This window comes from Oculina patagonica, chromosome 4 (genome assembly GCF_052425735.1).
Source record: "Oculina patagonica isolate OP01 chromosome 4, crgOcupat, whole genome shotgun sequence".
Classification (NCBI taxonomy): Eukaryota; Metazoa; Cnidaria; class Anthozoa; order Scleractinia; family Oculinidae; genus Oculina; species Oculina patagonica.
The window spans coordinates 53,258,579-53,275,550 of NC_135761.1; the positions used below are offsets into that span (position 1 = coordinate 53,258,579).

At 38.5% G+C, this 16,972-nt stretch overlaps 1 protein-coding gene and 1 pseudogene across 2 annotated transcripts in view; both read right to left on the reverse strand.

Moving 5' to 3' along the window:
• Window positions 1-16,972, reverse strand: part of LOC144650589 (uncharacterized) — a 124,289-nt gene that overhangs the window by 81,199 nt on the left and 26,118 nt on the right. The window lies entirely within an intron of this gene.
• On the reverse strand, window positions 6-15,627 carry LOC144647984 (NLR family CARD domain-containing protein 4-like; annotated as a pseudogene). The gene is made up of 5 exons (XR_013569655.1): window positions 15,443-15,627; window positions 13,535-13,759; window positions 6,521-7,230; window positions 6,053-6,124; window positions 6-2,095 (listed from the first exon to the last, which is right to left on the reverse strand). The product of XR_013569655.1 is annotated as an NLR family CARD domain-containing protein 4-like (transcript).

Here is a 16,972-nt window from a genome sequence, read left to right on the forward strand (position 1 = left end):
CTGTGGAGATTGTCAGTCAAGGAGATAAAGGAAACCATACTCTCTACCAACTGAGCGTCGTAGGTATCGCCATGGTAACCCTTGATACCAACGTTTCGAGGAGTTGTTACAAAAGGCAACACGTTATTCACAACCATGAGATCCTCACTTGTTGGGTGTATAATTTCAATCTCTCGGACAAATGACAGGCCATTCTGTCGAGTCTGCTCCGGCACGTTCTCAGTCAAAACCAAAGCTCTGCTGTTGTCTTGAATCTTTGACAGGTCATCAATTGGCTTCTGAGGAGGAGACACTGGTGCTGATGTGAGTTCAGTAAGTAGTTCAGTAGGCAGAGCGTCATTGTATCCTTTGCGAATGCGAGTAAGATAGAAGAACATTTGCTGCCTTTCTTTTTTTAGGAAAATATCTATTACTAATACATTGGCGTACTTTTTCACAGTCCCTATCCCCCCTGAACACAAAACAACGGCAGTGTTCAAATCAAGCATTACAGACAAAATGTCATCATCTATTAGTTTGTTGTCGTTGTACCTGATGTCAAAAAATACATAGTTTGGAAAACTGTTGGTTGATTTCAGTAAGTGTTCTCTGGCAGCAATAGGAACCTGTTTCTCTTTTAGTATTAGAAAATAATTAACAGACTCAAGGAACAAAGGAAACACAGCATGTCTGTCTGAGGCTGGACAGCAAAATAAACAATCAGAACTGATAGAAATGAAATGTTGTTGATCTATTGACAAATTGTGAATAGAAAGCGGCTTAATGAAGTTATACGCTGAGAGACCTCCTTTATCTCCTATGATCCGCAGATGACTGAAAACAGCACAGGCCGCATCTGATGACAACTCACAGACGAATTTCAGAACTTCAACCATCTTCTTTATCTTTTCAAGCGAGTCGACTTTTGACAGGCAGGTGACAGTTTCATTCTTCTTGATCATCAGTTCTTGAACGATGAACCAGGCTGCGAGGAACTCCTGAACAGACTTATGAAGAAAATAAACGATTTTCTCAGGATTCAGACTTGATACTTTTGAAAGTTGAAAGAAACCCACGTCAATAAATTTCTTAAAGACATCGCCATCGGGCAGTTTGCTGAAGTTGAAATGAAGACAGTCTTCCAAAAGAGCATAAAATGCCAGTTCTCCTAATTTTGAGAGTTCCTCTTTGTATTCCTCTATGCTTTTAAATGCTTCATCTGAATCTTTTGCAGCCAGGTGATCCAAGAGGGTCTGCATAAATCTTATGTAAAGGTCCGCCCGAGATGTGGGTAATCCTTTACGATCCTTCTCTTTCCAGAGTAGACACAACATTAACAGCAGAAGTGGTATCTCCGCCATACTCCAGAGGTTTCGTTGCCGCAGGTATTTAACGAGCTCTTCAACGTCTTTTTGATCACTGAGTAACTTGCTTGCAAACTGACTAACTTGCTCCACACTATCGAACCCATTGAGTTCGAACTGAACATGACTTGGCCCTCGCAGTTCATCCTCTTTCACTGGCCGTGTTGTGAAAACAACATAACAACCTCTCAGTTTACTGCCTTTCCAAATCTAATAAACTGGTGATGATTTTCCAGCGCTGTACTCATCATAGCCATCCAAAACGAGCAGGACTTTCTCCTGGTTCTGACAGACATATTCGTACAAGTTAGTGACTGCCATTGGTTCGTCAGCAGACAGTAGTTCAGCAGTTTTCAGCATGGCGCAGAAGTCTTCAATGTCACAAACGTCTCGCAACTTAATTAAAAGTAAAACATCAAACTTCTTCAAGATTTCTTTCTCGCCTCTTGTCCAGTCCACAGCAATCTTTTGAGTGAAAGTTGATTTTCCTATCCCCGGTCTTCCGTACACGAGAATTCTTTTAGGGTTAAGATGACGTCCGTGGCCTTTAAATATCTCGCTGTACTCGTCAAGCTTTTCTTTCGTTGTTCCGTCAGGTTTTCTGTCATCTCTCAGCATTGATAACTGTATGTAAATGTCATCAATATGCACAGTGTTGTCTGGATCCCAAGGTGTGATTTTCACTTGACTCATGGTGTTGTAAAACTCATGCAGCTGTTCTTGACACCATTTCAAAAATACGGCCGTGTCATCTATGGACAAGAAAAAAAGCAAACTAAATATGTAAAATGCCTGATGCTGCCTTGAAAAACGTTAAAACAAACGTTTTGTAAAGGGACGTTCCAAACTAATAACTTTGTCTTCATCGGTTTAGATGGAATGAAAAAGCGAAACAATGAATAAAAGTCCAGAATTATGGAAGTATGCTAGGCCTGCAGGCAGACAGGAAATTAATAAAGGAAAATGTAAATGCACTCAGTAAATGTTCGGGTCAAACATTTTATATATTCTTAATCGTGAATCCTGGCTGCAATTTTAGTATATTTTTTTAAGAAAACAAAGTCATTATTTTTCATTTCTCTTCCAATAGAACAACTGTGTTTACGTGTTTGGTTTTTCAAGTAGCAGCAGATACTTGTATTTTTATATTTTTTTATTACACTGTAAAACAGACTTTTTTCCTCTCCATATATCTAACAATAATCCTGCGAAATTGCGCGGAATGTCGCCTGACACTTTGCCAACGGAGCTGTTCGCCGAGCTGGCTTAATCAAAAAAATGTCGGCAGGATAATTGTTTTATTATTTAACAAATTGTCAACAAAACAGAATTTACAGCTAAACTGTGTGTGCAGCACTTTGGGAGAAGTCAGATGAATCTTAGGAAATTACGTATATCGCAGAGTCCATCCAGCCAACCGAAGAGAGGGGAAACGTGTGCGAAAAACCAGGGTGCCAAGGGCAACAATGTAAAAGGTACTTATTATCTAGAAAAGAAGCTCCACAGGTGCAGATTCCATGTATTTAACAGTTATTAAATAACATCGTCTGAGTACTTGCAAAGGAGTGCATTCAACATGTGTGCAAGTTAGAACTGAGCACAAAGCTCTTTTCTGCAGTGAGAGTTCAGTGGGCAAAGCTCACGGTCTTGATTATCGACCACTCGTGCGTCGTGAATTGGTTTTTATTATTCATGATGCCCATATATGGTCAGGAATCCATTGTTATCTGTCATCCGTCGGATCCTGCTCTCCTGATGACGTATCCATGAGGAGAAAGAAAAAAATTTCTTACGTCAGAACAGTCTGAGAAGTTACTGGCTTATTTAAAACAAGTAATAAGTTGTTTGTAAGGATTTAGAACCGTATCATGTATAAAAGAACATTTCTAATCCTAGTATAATATGGGGTGTAAGAAGATGTTGTCAAGTGCTGGGCTATTCTGGGATGGAGGTGAGGAAAGTTGGTGCCGCCTTGATATTCCCACAGGCATCGTTTGCCAAATTAGGCAACATAAATAATGTAATCTGTACTACTATGTCACGGATTTTAACTGATTGTTGAACAGCCAAAAATTATATATGTCGCAGAAAACCCAAAAATAACCGTTCATTTTCATTAAAAATTGCTATATTGGAGCTCTGAAACTGTTAACGAGCATCATTAGCTGCGGATAGCTCGGATGGAAACGGATTGCAATTTGAAATCGTTAGGCAAACGTTTTCAAATTGTTTACGCGTCTTCGAAATATCGATATTTATAGCCGTAGCTTGATTTCTATCTGCACATTAATTAAATATTCCTTTAGAGAAGACAATGTTTATTTAGGGTTAAGTTGTCTGCCACTAATCTCAGAACAGTTTAGACCAAAAATCTTCGAAATCCCCGTGACATAGTCCCTTTAATCCTTTTAAAAAAAGTATCTTCAAGTTTAATGCACTTGGGATCACGAGTATTTGCACTTGGTGATCCTCTCTCTGGTTGGCTGGAAGAACTCTGATTTCCTTGATACATCCAGAAAGAAAGAAAGAAATTTATCAATCTCAATCTCATGATTGCCGCGGTTTGAGGGGAAAAAAATACAGACAAATGTATGGAAAATTGTAAAATTCATTAACTATTCATGAGGGTGCAAACCAATCCCAGCACTGTATTCAGATCACATGTACACAACTATAAACCCGAATACAAATCAAACAATAGAATTAACTTTTGATACAGACTCCTGCTCAGCTAATTAGTATTCATTAACTTTTGATACAGATCTCTACTGATTCGCATAACAAAACTTCGCATTCAATTTATTGTTTTCATTTCACAAGTAGAATAAAATATTCGCGTCCGATCTACAATGGCTCGCCTATCGGCTCGCCATTGTATACGCCCATACAGAATTTTTTCCCCATTTTTGAAGGCGAAGACTGCAATCATTACAGTTTTGAGCTGTGAAAAAAATAGTTTTTGCTTGTGAATGCATGGAGGCGGGGATATATTTTATGCAGAGCGTGTCAAACCGAAAAAGACAACTGAGAAACTTCTTAAGGTAAATACTGAGCTGACTTAACTAATGAGATTTTGCCTCAAAATGCAATTTATACAATTTCATTGACATCAAAAAATTGGCAGATCACATTAATTTCAAGGCATGGCTGACTAGTGTCCTTCAAGATCTCTGCTGGCACCTTTCCCAAATCAGGTGAATGTTTTCGTCCATACGTGTATGTAAAGTGCACCTGTGGAGCTTCTACTCGAGAAAATAAATACCTTCAACCTTGCTGCCCTTGGCATCCTTGTTTTTTGCACGCCATGCTCCTCTCTTCGGTTGGCTGGATGAACTCTGCTTTCCTGATAATGTATCCATGAGGAGAAAGAACATCATCAGAACAGTCTGAGAAGTTATTTTGTTGATTTAAACAAGACCTAATTACTTGTAAGGATTACGAGTCGCACCATATGTAACAAAACAATTGTAATCCTGCTTTTTTGAGCTATAAATTAGTTGATCAAATTACAAGACTTAGTCTGCTGAAATCTAACCCCACAAACTACAATTCGGCTTGTTTTAGGGGACACACCCTACCTGGGAGTGCACAGGAAATGTTGTCACATGCTGGACTGTTCTCATAGAAGAGTATTGGGTACATTGTATACTTGCACAGGTATTGATTTCCAGCAAATTAAATCAGACTTGTAAACACTGTTAAAAGACACTCCAACTGCCAACAATATACACTTGTAAATAGTCTAATCACATACTGCCCAAGAAAATTAGAGTATATATCTGAATAAATTCAATGTTATTTGTTTAAAGAAGCAATGTCACAGTATTTTAAGTCATTTTTCCGATTAGTTATAAATTGAAGGAAACCTCAAAATAACAGTTATCTAACATAGAAAAACACCAAAGGAGTAATAAAACAGGCAGACTACGAACAACAATCTTGAAAAAAAATTGCCAATTTTTTCAAGTTGCGTTGTCCAGTGATGTAGCTCCTTTCATGTACGCTGTGTTTTGATGACGGGTTAGGTACGGTGGCCAAATGGTTAGTGTACTGTGCTGTCACCAAGTCTGGGTTTGAGCCCTAGCCAGAGCCCTGCATTATGTTCTTTGGCAAGGTGTATGAAAGAATACGGGTGAATTTAATGCTGGGGGGGGACCCTGCAATTGACTAGCATCCTATTCAAAGGGGAGAAGGGCTCTGCAGTGTGTTCTTGGGCAGGATACTTTACTCTCATGGTGCCCCTTTTCACCAAGGTGTATAAGTGGATACTGGCAAATTTAATGATGGGGGCCGGACCTGCAACCCATGTAGGTGGGATTAGAAATACTCCGACTTGCTTCACGCAAAGGAAACCAGGATAAACTCTGGCCTGAGCAAGATAATATGAGCCACTAGCCTCATATGCAGCAGAGATTATGACCATTTCAAATATCAGTGGCAACAACAGAAGCTGACGTATAAAACTGCCAACTCTCCACTTGAAAACAATTTTACATGTGTGTGAGATGTACTTGATTGTATCACTTTTTTAAGCCGGATCTGGAAATGTTCTGGTACATGGGAACATTATGCCAGACACTCTAAAATGTTGTCGCTCAATTAGCAAGCTATATTCTTGTGACGAATTTTGTGTAATTAGTAAATAATAAAGATGGTAAATTTCAAGCTCGGTGATAAATAGTGAAGAAATTATTTTGTGTAATTAATACCTTCAGCTTTGATGTGCTCAGTTTCCTCTCTGTCTGAACTGCTGGCAGAACTATGCCCATCAGCTGATGCATCTGCATGAAAAAGAAAGATATTTTTATACTGCATTACTTGCGTAAAGTGGACTAAATTACAGGTTGATACAGTCTGATATAAACATGTTATTTTACAGCTAATGTTACTTGTGTTATTTAGCTTACAAACGCTCTGGTTCAGAGGATTTCTAATTTTTTTTCAGTGCTTTCCGGTATATATTTACATGTGCAGAGTAAAACCAATTCTCTCTTTAGACGGTTTCACACCAAAATTTTAAAATACCAAAAACTTTCCCTACAGGTGTCATCACAAAGGACAGTCTGAACACTTTAATTTGCAAATATTTGGGCCACGATTTGAAAGCCTTATCATAAGTATAAAAAAATTACCAGTAATTAAACTTCAAGATCAATTTTTATTACTGTTTAACTCACCTAAATTAATTCTTTCAAAATCGTCACTTTCTGGATCTCCGACCAACTGTTCTAAAAAGTCTTTCCTTGTTAAGAACAAGTGAATAATGGAAATTGTACAAAGAACAATAGATATTGCCACGATCGTAATAATACCAATGTTCAGTATTGATTTCTGCCGGTAATGTAAGTCATTGCATGTCATATTTTTTCCTTGGTTCATCGGAATTTGTGTGGTGTTTCTTGGTGAGCATATGTACACCTCAGGTAGACTAAGGGTCTGAAAATGACAGAATAGACCCATCATCACACCAAGAACGACAAGTTGACAGCAAACATGAATGAGAAATCTCCACGTGAACTTTTCCGACAGGCATTTCTTCAATTGGCTGTTTTCTTCTCTTTTGATTCGCCGCAGTGCCCAGGCGCCGTATACAATGAATACTATCCAGAAGAGCCCCAAAGCACCAAAGGTGATACCAGCAAAATTAAGAGGTATTAACAGTGGGCTCACTGTGGAGGTGTAGTCTCCATAACATAGTTGTTTGATGACATCACTGGGCTTGGGGACGCAATTAAATGTCAGCCTATCTTTTCCCAGGAAGTCGTTGAGAAATCCAATTACTATTGGCCAGGAAACCACAAAGACAAGGAAATGGATACAACCACACACAGTTTGGGTCTTGAATGCATATTGAGAAAGATTATCCATTTAAGCAGCTAATTGTGATCTATGAAAACAAAAGAGACACAGGTGTCAATACTTCTTAAAACTGATTAAAACCAAAACGCATTTCAGTTTATATTATGCTTAAAAAGGAACGTTAAATCTTAGATTGTCATTCAGCTATCTTTTTTTAATTTATCTAAGCCATCCCAATAAAATGTTTCGTTTCCCATCGCCCAACTGACCCGTTTTTTTCGAAAAGTAAAAAAAAAAAAATTCCAGATTCACTAGTCAAAGAGGCAATTACTTTAATTTACATGCACACGATCTTGTTTTATTAACAACAGTTGGTATGAAGTGATGTCTTTGTCTTTAATAAACATCGATACTAAGTTATTAAAGACTATTTAGACATTTGATAAGGAATAACGAACGAAAAGTTCACGTTTTCGAGTTGACTTTGTAATCAGGCGTTCTTACATTAGCAGCCTGGAACCCTCTGGAACCCAAACCATTCAAGTGTTCATTTTTTTTTTTTTTTTTTTTGCCCGAACGACCGACCCACCATCACAAGAGACAGGGCGATGGGAAACGAAACATTTTATTGGGATCGATGGCCCTATAACGTTTACATATTCATTGAATCGCTTTCAACTTATTAACACATTGTCAGTTCTATTCATGTACATTTTACTGGGTCAGTCTGTGGAACTGTGCCATTTTTCTGACTGTAGATTTTGTTCAAGCATTCTTAAATCAGACAGCACAAATACAGTGAAACCCCGCCTTACGGCCACCTCTTTAATACGGCCACCTCGTTATTACGGCCACTTTTGTTTGTCCCGGCAAAATGCCCTTACATCTATAATAAAACCCCGTTAATGCGGCCACCCCGTTAATACGGCCAACGGCCACATTCTGAAAACCCAAGCAGTACAACCCTTGATAAGTTTACCCCGTTAATACGGCCAGTCGAACCAAATATAGCCCTAAAGAAGAGAGTGATTTCTCATGCCCATAGTGATTGGCTGAAATGTAGAAGAAGCCAAACGAAACACACTGATTTTTTTTTCAATATCGTGAACTTAAAAGTCAATTGATGTTACTCATATACAGTATTATAAGTCAGAAAGGTCGAGACCTTTATTTTGAGATAGCCTAGCCTGTTCACATTTCCTTTTTTCGATCCAATAATGTTCATTTTCCCATGCATGAATTGTAAATGTGATGATTTAATCTTCATTAGTTTTTAATGACAGTACTGTATATTTGCCGTCGTGATGTTTATTAGGGACGGACCATTAGAAATAACCGGAGGGGGGGGGGGGGTGACTTTTACCAAAAAAAAAAATTCCTGCAAGGGAAACTTGTCAAAAAAAATTTGTGCAAGCGGTTGTGCCTGAAAAAAAATTCGTGCAACGGAATTACCTGTAAGTGTTGTATGATGGCATCTATATACGTCCATCAGAATGGCTAAAATAGCTTTTCTGAGGTTCTGAAAATTAAAATTTTCCCGGGGGAGTATGCCCCCAGACCCCTCTAATTTGTCGATCAGTAGCACAATCACCATACCCATTCTTGTAACATGCCAAAAAAATGAAAATTGTCTTATTTGGGGCAAAATCACTTCTTTAGCTTTACTTTACACTTAAACTTTCTAATCTACAATTTTTTTGGCAAAATATTATATTTTTGTCTTGTTTAACCGAATTTTTGATTTACCCATAATCTCTTGTGGGCGTGTTTTTTTTATACAAATGGTCAATTTTTTCGAAATTTTTACTTCACTGGTACAAGTAAAAAGTAGAAATAAAATATATAGACCTCCACACAAGTATTTTGCATTGCATGAAAGCTAATATTTCCACATTCAGATCAACTGGTACTTTAAAAACCCAGTGCAGATGCGGTATTTACAGATTGGTCAATTCCCCTTAAATTAATTCCCCTGAAAAATGTCTCCGACCTCCCCTGCATCCATTGAAGGAGAGGTTACTAAGCTTTTTCTTCGACACGAAAGCATGGCGTCTTTGCGAAGTTAACTTGATTTCACAAGTCCTTTTAGCAAGGTTATGGCCACATTCCGCTTTCAATATGGCGTCAACATTGCGAAAAACGTAGTGACTCAATCTGAAAGTTATATTTTAGCCATCTTTAGAGCTTTGAAGGCGAAATTATGGCAATAACAAGAGAAACTTATGAGCATTCAGATTTGCTCGGTTCTAGAACCTGATTGTACCACAGGCAGACCACCCTATGTGTTCGTAGTTAATTATTGTTGTTGACATGAGACGAACAAAAGAAATTTTGAAATCGATAAGGGCTACTGAAATAAAGCTTTAGAAATAAAATATCTAAACTACATTTCGCTCTAAATATCTCAATAAAGTTTAATGAAATGTTTATCGACTCATGTGTCGTATTTTTTCGCCTGCGCGGGCCGTTTTAAGCGCTTTTTTAACTGATTTAGCCGGCCGAAGGCCGGTAAGAGAAGAAAGAGGAGACAAGGCTTGCAAGTCGGCGGCCGACAGAAGCGACCTCCTCCACTTCAAACCGGAATTAACGCCAAACTAATGAAAAACTCACCTATCTGACGACGGCTGTCGATCGGTGAGTTGTTGCTCTATCTCTTCGCCGAATTTTAGCTTCATCCCTCCAACATTTTCCGAGAAAATCCATGCTGAAATCATGCAAACGGCTTTCTGACTATGATCGGTGCTCGACATAGCGACCAGGGAAATTCCAAACAGGCCGGCCGTTTCAAATTAACCAATCAGCGCTTGGCTTCCCGCGGCAGCCGGCCGCGGTTCAAAACCCCAACCCTGCCCCGCACAGGAGTTTTGACACTTCCGCTGAACTTCAACCAAGCGCTGATTGGTTAATTTGAAATGGCCGGCCTGTTTGGAATTTCCCTGGTCGCTATGTCGAGCACCGATCATAGTCAGAAAGCCGTTTGCATGATTTCAGCATGGATTCTCTCGGAAAATGTTGGAGGGATGAAGCTAAAATTCGGCGAAGAGATAGAGCAACAACTCACCGATCGACAGCCGTCGTCAGATAGGTGAGTTTTTCATTAGTTTGGCGTTAATTCCGGTTTGAAGTGGAGGAGGTCGCTTCTGTCGGCCGCCGACTTGCAAGCCTTGTCTCCTCTTTCTTCTCTTACCGGCCTTCGGCCGGCTAAATCAGTTAAAAAAGCGCTTAAAACGGCCCGCGCAGGCGAAAAAATACGACACATGAGTCGATAAACATTTCATTAAACTTTATTGAGATATTTAGAGCGAAATGTAGTTTAGATATTTTATTTCTAAAGCTTTATTTCAGTAGCCCTTATCGATTTCAAAATTTCTTTTGTTCGTCTCATGTCAACAACAATAATTAACTACGAACACATAGGGTGGTCTGCCTGTGATTGTACCTTGTTTGGATCATGACGGTCAAGAAGAAGGTGAGTTTTCGAAAATGTTATTGCGTAATCGTGTTTCAATAAAGCGTTGCGACTTTTTTGAGCCGTTATTTCTCCGTTTGTGGTTGATGATTTTGACTGATTTTTTTCAATGTTAAAACATAGCGTATGAGCATTCAGTAGATGTGTTTTTATTCCCACAGACATCAACTTCAGCCCGACCGCGGAGGACAACTTGGTGAACTGCTAACTTTTACAATGCAGCGTTACAGGAAGGATACTCAAGAATGATGGATCTTTTTTATGTGTTTTAATAAACTTGAAATGTTGTAGTTTTGCTCAAATGTAGTGTTTATTGTGTATTTGCACTGGGTACAATTCGTTTGCCCATGGGAGCTTCCTTTTTTGTGAAAAATATTTTTGAAAATTTTTACCATGAAGATTGTGTTACGCGTTACATTCAAAATTTGCCTATTTTCCCACCTTTTTCTGTTATTTTCTCAAATACAGTAATGTGGTTAACCATGTTTAGACCTTTCTAGTAAAACACAAGGTGTACCTTAGCTTTAAGCAAAAATCTGGCTTTACTAAAGGCATGAAACAGAAAATATCAGTGAAAGTTTTCCTACCACCCCCAAATGGGCATGGTGATTGTGCTACTGATCTGTCATGTACCGAGAGAACAGCATCAGCTCAATCCTATCAACTATTTGGTTGCAAACACACCTGACCCACCCTAACAATCGCATCCCATCAGTAAACAGTTAATCAAAAGCACAAACAGTATTATTATTATCACTTTAAACTGCATTTTTGTCTGATATTCTAAAGTTTAGCTTGATAAGTTTAAGCTGTCATCTTTTTTGTTGAGGGACCAGGGTAACAATTTCTAATAAGGAGGGGGGATTATATTTAACAGGCACTATCTATCACATCTTTCTTATGGTCCGTCCCTTAATTAAGAACAGTTGTTTAGAAGTACAACTGTGATATGTATCGGTCAAGATGTCACTTGAAGTAGACCAGCCATGAAATTTGACCCTACCCCATTAATACGGCCACTCCGTTAATACGGCCAAATTTCCATGGCCCGTTGGTGGCCGTATTAACGGGGTTCCACTGTATCTCAAAATCAATTAAAAATTTGCCACACAAACGAAGCACAATAACGATGCACCCATTTGCCTAGCAATTTCACTGTTGAAAATCATATGTTTTGGTGACTAGAACTCAAAGACGGCAATTTGCCATCAACTGGTAATGACTTGTTGTACATAGATTAATGAAGGTGTACCCTATGGATCACTGATGGGATCTCACTTGCTGGGGAGTTAAACTCGCAAATGGTGTAAACCAGGGGGGGGGAAGAAATTTCCTTTGTTACACGACTCAAAAAGTAATCATTGCGGTACAAGGCAACCGAGACTGCGCAGTAGCTATCGAATGGTTGCTAAGGGCGTAGTGAATAGCTTGACAAAGATCATTGTTTAGTTCGCATGATTTGGTCTTGACCGTGCACAAAACACAATACTTATTTGCATTTTGGTTGCTTCTTTGAAGTCTTCTGGACATCAAAACAACAAACAGTGATAACGGTGACCAGTCTAGCAAAATTATTATTAATACGTATATTTATTAAAAATAACTCCAATGGTTCTAAAATTATTTTCCATTTTTTGGTTGTTAAATTTCAACCGCGACAAATTTTTCATTTGTTATTCCACGCCGCTAAAACATTCTCAGTGACGTGAGACATTAGGTGAGAAATCTGGCTGAAAATGCCAAAAACATCTCAACGGCGTAAAACATCAAACGCAAACACCGCGACTATTCGCACTTCACACGCACGCAGTCATTGATATTTAAATCTTTCTGAGAAAACAAAACTTTGGTTTGACGTCTTTCTTAGCAACGGCTTGATTGACATAGACTCGCACCATTTCCAGGCACTGCTAAGTATTCAAAGAAAAGTGCCGACTTTCTCCCCCCCCCTGTTTTTTTTTGGTATAAGAAATCTGGATTCTACTGTATTTTGATTCTTACAAATGTGTGAGGCAGCGAGACATGCATGTAAGGTGTGCGAGGCAAGGCAGCCAAATGCAAAAATGCCAGATGCAAAATCAAGCCAGAATAAATATAAAATGAAAAAATTATCAAATCGTACAATTGTTTTAAAAAATTTGGGGAAAAAATTTAATGTTAAAAATGATTTTTGGGAAGACCTGCCACGGCAATGTCAAATATCATGGACATATGTTTGACATGTCAAAATTTCCGAAAGGGATGAATGAACAGCTACTGAAAGTTTCAGCATTTTAGAGTAAATCCTCTTTTCAAAATGTCGAAAAAAAACTTACGGGGGGTGGCAACCCCCCTCCCCCTTGGACGTCCAAGGGTTAAGACTACAAATGATAAATTGTAAAAAGGCATCCAATATTCTAAGAAGAATTTGTTCAGGTTAAAAATATATGTACATATATAAATAATTGTTCACATTTAATTAAAAAGAGCTAAGCTGTACATATATAATGTAATAAATTATTGTACAGTAAAAACCCACATAAAAGAACACGTTTTGGGGGTTTAGGCTGATTTTGTTTTTTATATTTGATGCTTTCCGCAACATCAGCCTGAAAATGTTCTTAAGGTGTTCTAAAATTGTCTCTAAACATTAAATACATGTACTGCATAGACTACCAAAAGATGAAATGGATGAAACTAACCTTAACTAAATTAATCAAGGCAAGAAAAGCTTAGTACTGTACCCTGGTTGGTTATTCTAGTCTAATTAGCAGCCAATTGTTTTATATATAAAGAACAGTTTTCATTTTTCAGGCTGAATGTGTTCTTGTGTATATGGTACATTTTGGCAAAATTTCAGCCTGAGTGTTCTTAATCCACTTGTTCTTTTATGCGGGTTTCACTGTAGCGATTGAGCTGATGATTAAAGATGTGAGTGACTCACCTTTCCAGGTGCTGAGTCAGGTACATGTAAGATGTCAATAGCAGTCATCAGGCTCCTGAGTTGTTTAAAAAGGATGAATGATGCTATCCACCTGACAAATCACTATCCAGTGGATAGAGTAGTTTATTCACTGGATAGTGATTTATCTGGTAGATAGCATTATTCACCCTGGACACTGGGCCAGTTAGTTACACATGGAAGCTGATGGATTGGAAGTCAAGTGAACTGCAGAGAACAAAATAATAACACATTGATAAGCACTCAGTGTAGTGAAGACAGCACTCTGCATTGCTTTGCAGCTGAGATACTACAGCTGATAAATAACAAGTCTGAACAAAAACAAAAACATCCTGAAAACATTGATTTATAAATTATACAGAAAGTACCGGACTGGTACACAAACATGACTGTTACAAAAAAGTCAGCTTGTTGAAAGGTTTGTCCTCAGACAGTTTAATATGTACCATCAATCCCCAAGAAAAATACCCCACGTGCACATGGGATCTTTAGCTGCAGTAGTGGTGGGCGGGGAAGGGGGTGTAGGAAGAGATTTTACTGATATAATTTAACAGTTGTACAAGCTTTACTGCAGCTGAACATGATTTGGTGCATAATACTATTTTGTCTACAGTACATCTATGCCAAACCTCATGCATTATCCTGGAGTCTCGCAGATCTATACGGACTGACAATATGTTTGATTGGGTGACATCTCTTTTTCACCTTACTCTACATATTTTATATTTATACTCATTGCCAATGCTTATATTAAAAGTGCCATGTTTTCAAAAGAATTTAAATGTTGATTAAGCATTTTTACTTGTAAATTCTCTTTTTTACAGTTAAGTGTTTTTTAGCCATAAATGTTTTTTAAGAGTTTTAAAAATATTATTTATTCTCAGTTGTGACATATTTTATAAAATTATTTGTATTTTTAATGTCCCAGGCCCCTACGGATACCAGCCTCGTTGCTGAATGGGCAACCCTCTGGTTAAATACAGTTTCTTACTCTTACTTTGTGTTAGGATGGAAAGTTCCCTTGGGGAGAGGGGGGGGGTACTCATATATGTTTTGCATAGGTATGTACCACCCAGGTCTCCAAATTAGCACCTTGTTTTAGAAAGAATTTACATTTAAAATGATACCCTGTTCTAGAAAATTAATAGGTCAATTTTTTAAGGGACAGTGTCACCATGATTAAGTGCTACTTGAAAATGCAATGAAGGTGTTGCAGCTAAACTGCACTGTCTGTACTAGTCAAAAAATTGTTACAAATTGGTTTCTCGTTTTTGAGGGTGACGCCAAGAAACATAACAGTTGTTAATTCGAATGTTAAAGCAAATCTGCCAGGTCACGCTTCAGTAAAAGTTGAACAGGGTCCGAACTAATAGAAGCAATACCCCCCCCCCCTCCCCCTTCAAATGTGTTACAAAAGGTGGCAGATGTGTCAACCTCTAATATTTATAACTACTCACGTCTCGTGACGATGGAGTAAAGTTGGAAGTGGTCCAAACAATAATTTATGCAGTATCATGCTTCTAGACATCTCACGTTTATACAAAATCCAGGAATACGACCAAAATAAGTGACAAAAACGTTCACAAAAATTCGATGGTACTAAAACAACGATTTACAAAGCCAAGGGGGATTATTTTGAATCCGAACACTCACAATTTCGCAAATCTTAGCAACTGAAAGCGGAAGTTTTAGCACAAGTGCGCGATCAACTTCGGTGGAGTTATTCGCTTTTGTTAAACTAAATTAACTATATCTAACGAGATTAAGATCAACTTTATGCCTACAATAAACTTTTTGAAGCAAAATGAGGTTAAAAAGTCCATACACAACCTTGATTCACGTGTAAATCAAGTAAAAACTTCAAGTTGGTGAATGAAATCATGCATATACCTTGATCGTCCGTTTGGTCCACTCACACTGGATCAAAGAATCAGCAAACTTGATAATGGGTGACAGTGTAATCTTACATAACAAGCTTTCTTTTTTTCTTTTGAGGGTGACGCTACGTCCTGAGATTGCAGGCCTCTAAACACGCTAAACTGACAACGAAGCGAATGCGCTTCCACAACCCACAGAGCGCAGAGAATGTTCGAGAGGCTCACTTCCAAATATGGTAAGCTGTCATCGCGCGACAGTGGTACGGTCTATAACTATACCTTTACCCCAGCGTTTTCAATTTATTTCACTCATAAGAACTGATTAGTTGATCGCCACATGCAATGCTTATAACTTGATTTAAATATTTTACAAGAAGATTTCATTTGATGGAAATGGATACGACCAGCAAAAACCCTCGCCCCACCTCGCGTGCACCTCGCGTGCGTGATTTCATTGCTGTGGGCATACACAAGTCACGCAATGATGGTCACGGCATTCAAGGCATACCGTAAAATGAATAAAACATCACAACAAAATGCTCGTGTTAATTACCTTTTATTATAAATGCAAATTTTATAAAATTCGAGAAAAACAGCCTGCGGCATTTGCATGATACCGTAAAATTCCGGTTATAAGCCCTGGGCTTATACAACTTCGTAAGGGATTTTGGGTGGGGCTTATAAACGGAGGGGCTTATATCTGGCAGGGCTTATAAGCGGAACAAAAAACCGTTTGGAAACGAGCCACGGGAGTGTTGATCAAAATGCGTTTTTAAGTTAAAAACGCATAATAAAGCAACATTTAGCACTGTTCAGTACTGTCATCCGGCAGAGGGGGGCTTATATCCGGGAGGGCTTATAATCGGATGTATTTTTTTGTTGCCAGATAGATGGGCCTATAACCGGGGGGGGGGGGGCTTATAAGCTAGAGGGCTTATAACCGGAATTTTGTTTCCCTATCTCAAGGGTTCCATGACTATAATTGTAAAGTCAGGGTGGTAAAGAGGTTATGCGTGAGCGTTGGTTTTGGCAAAAATCATCGCGTGACACGCGAAAACAGCTCAAATCTGGCCGTGATCTGTGAATTGCCAGTCTAGTACGACGCGTGATCTGTTAATTTTGAAGAACGTGATTCGTGATTCGGGCTGAACAGGTTCGTGTTCGTACTCAGAACCCGGGACTCAGGAATCAATTTAGTAAAACAAACGATACGAATCATGACGATACAATCAATCATGACGATACGTCTCGTCTAGACGAGCTTCACTTTAAAATTTAAAAGACGTAAGAAAATAGCTGTCCAGTTTTGTTAAAAATTGCTATGAAAATAAAATACGTTTAGTTGGGAAAATAATCCCCAGTTGTAAAAAATTGATTTTTCTCAAGAACCATTGAATGAAAAATGCTGAAAAAGGCGTTTCAAAGCTTCTAGATTTAGCTCGATGTTAAACTTTACTGGGGGCATGCTCCCAGACACCCTTAACGCCGTATGTTAAATGCTTGATAGAAAAAGACCGCAGTGCGAGACCCTTTCCACGTGAGG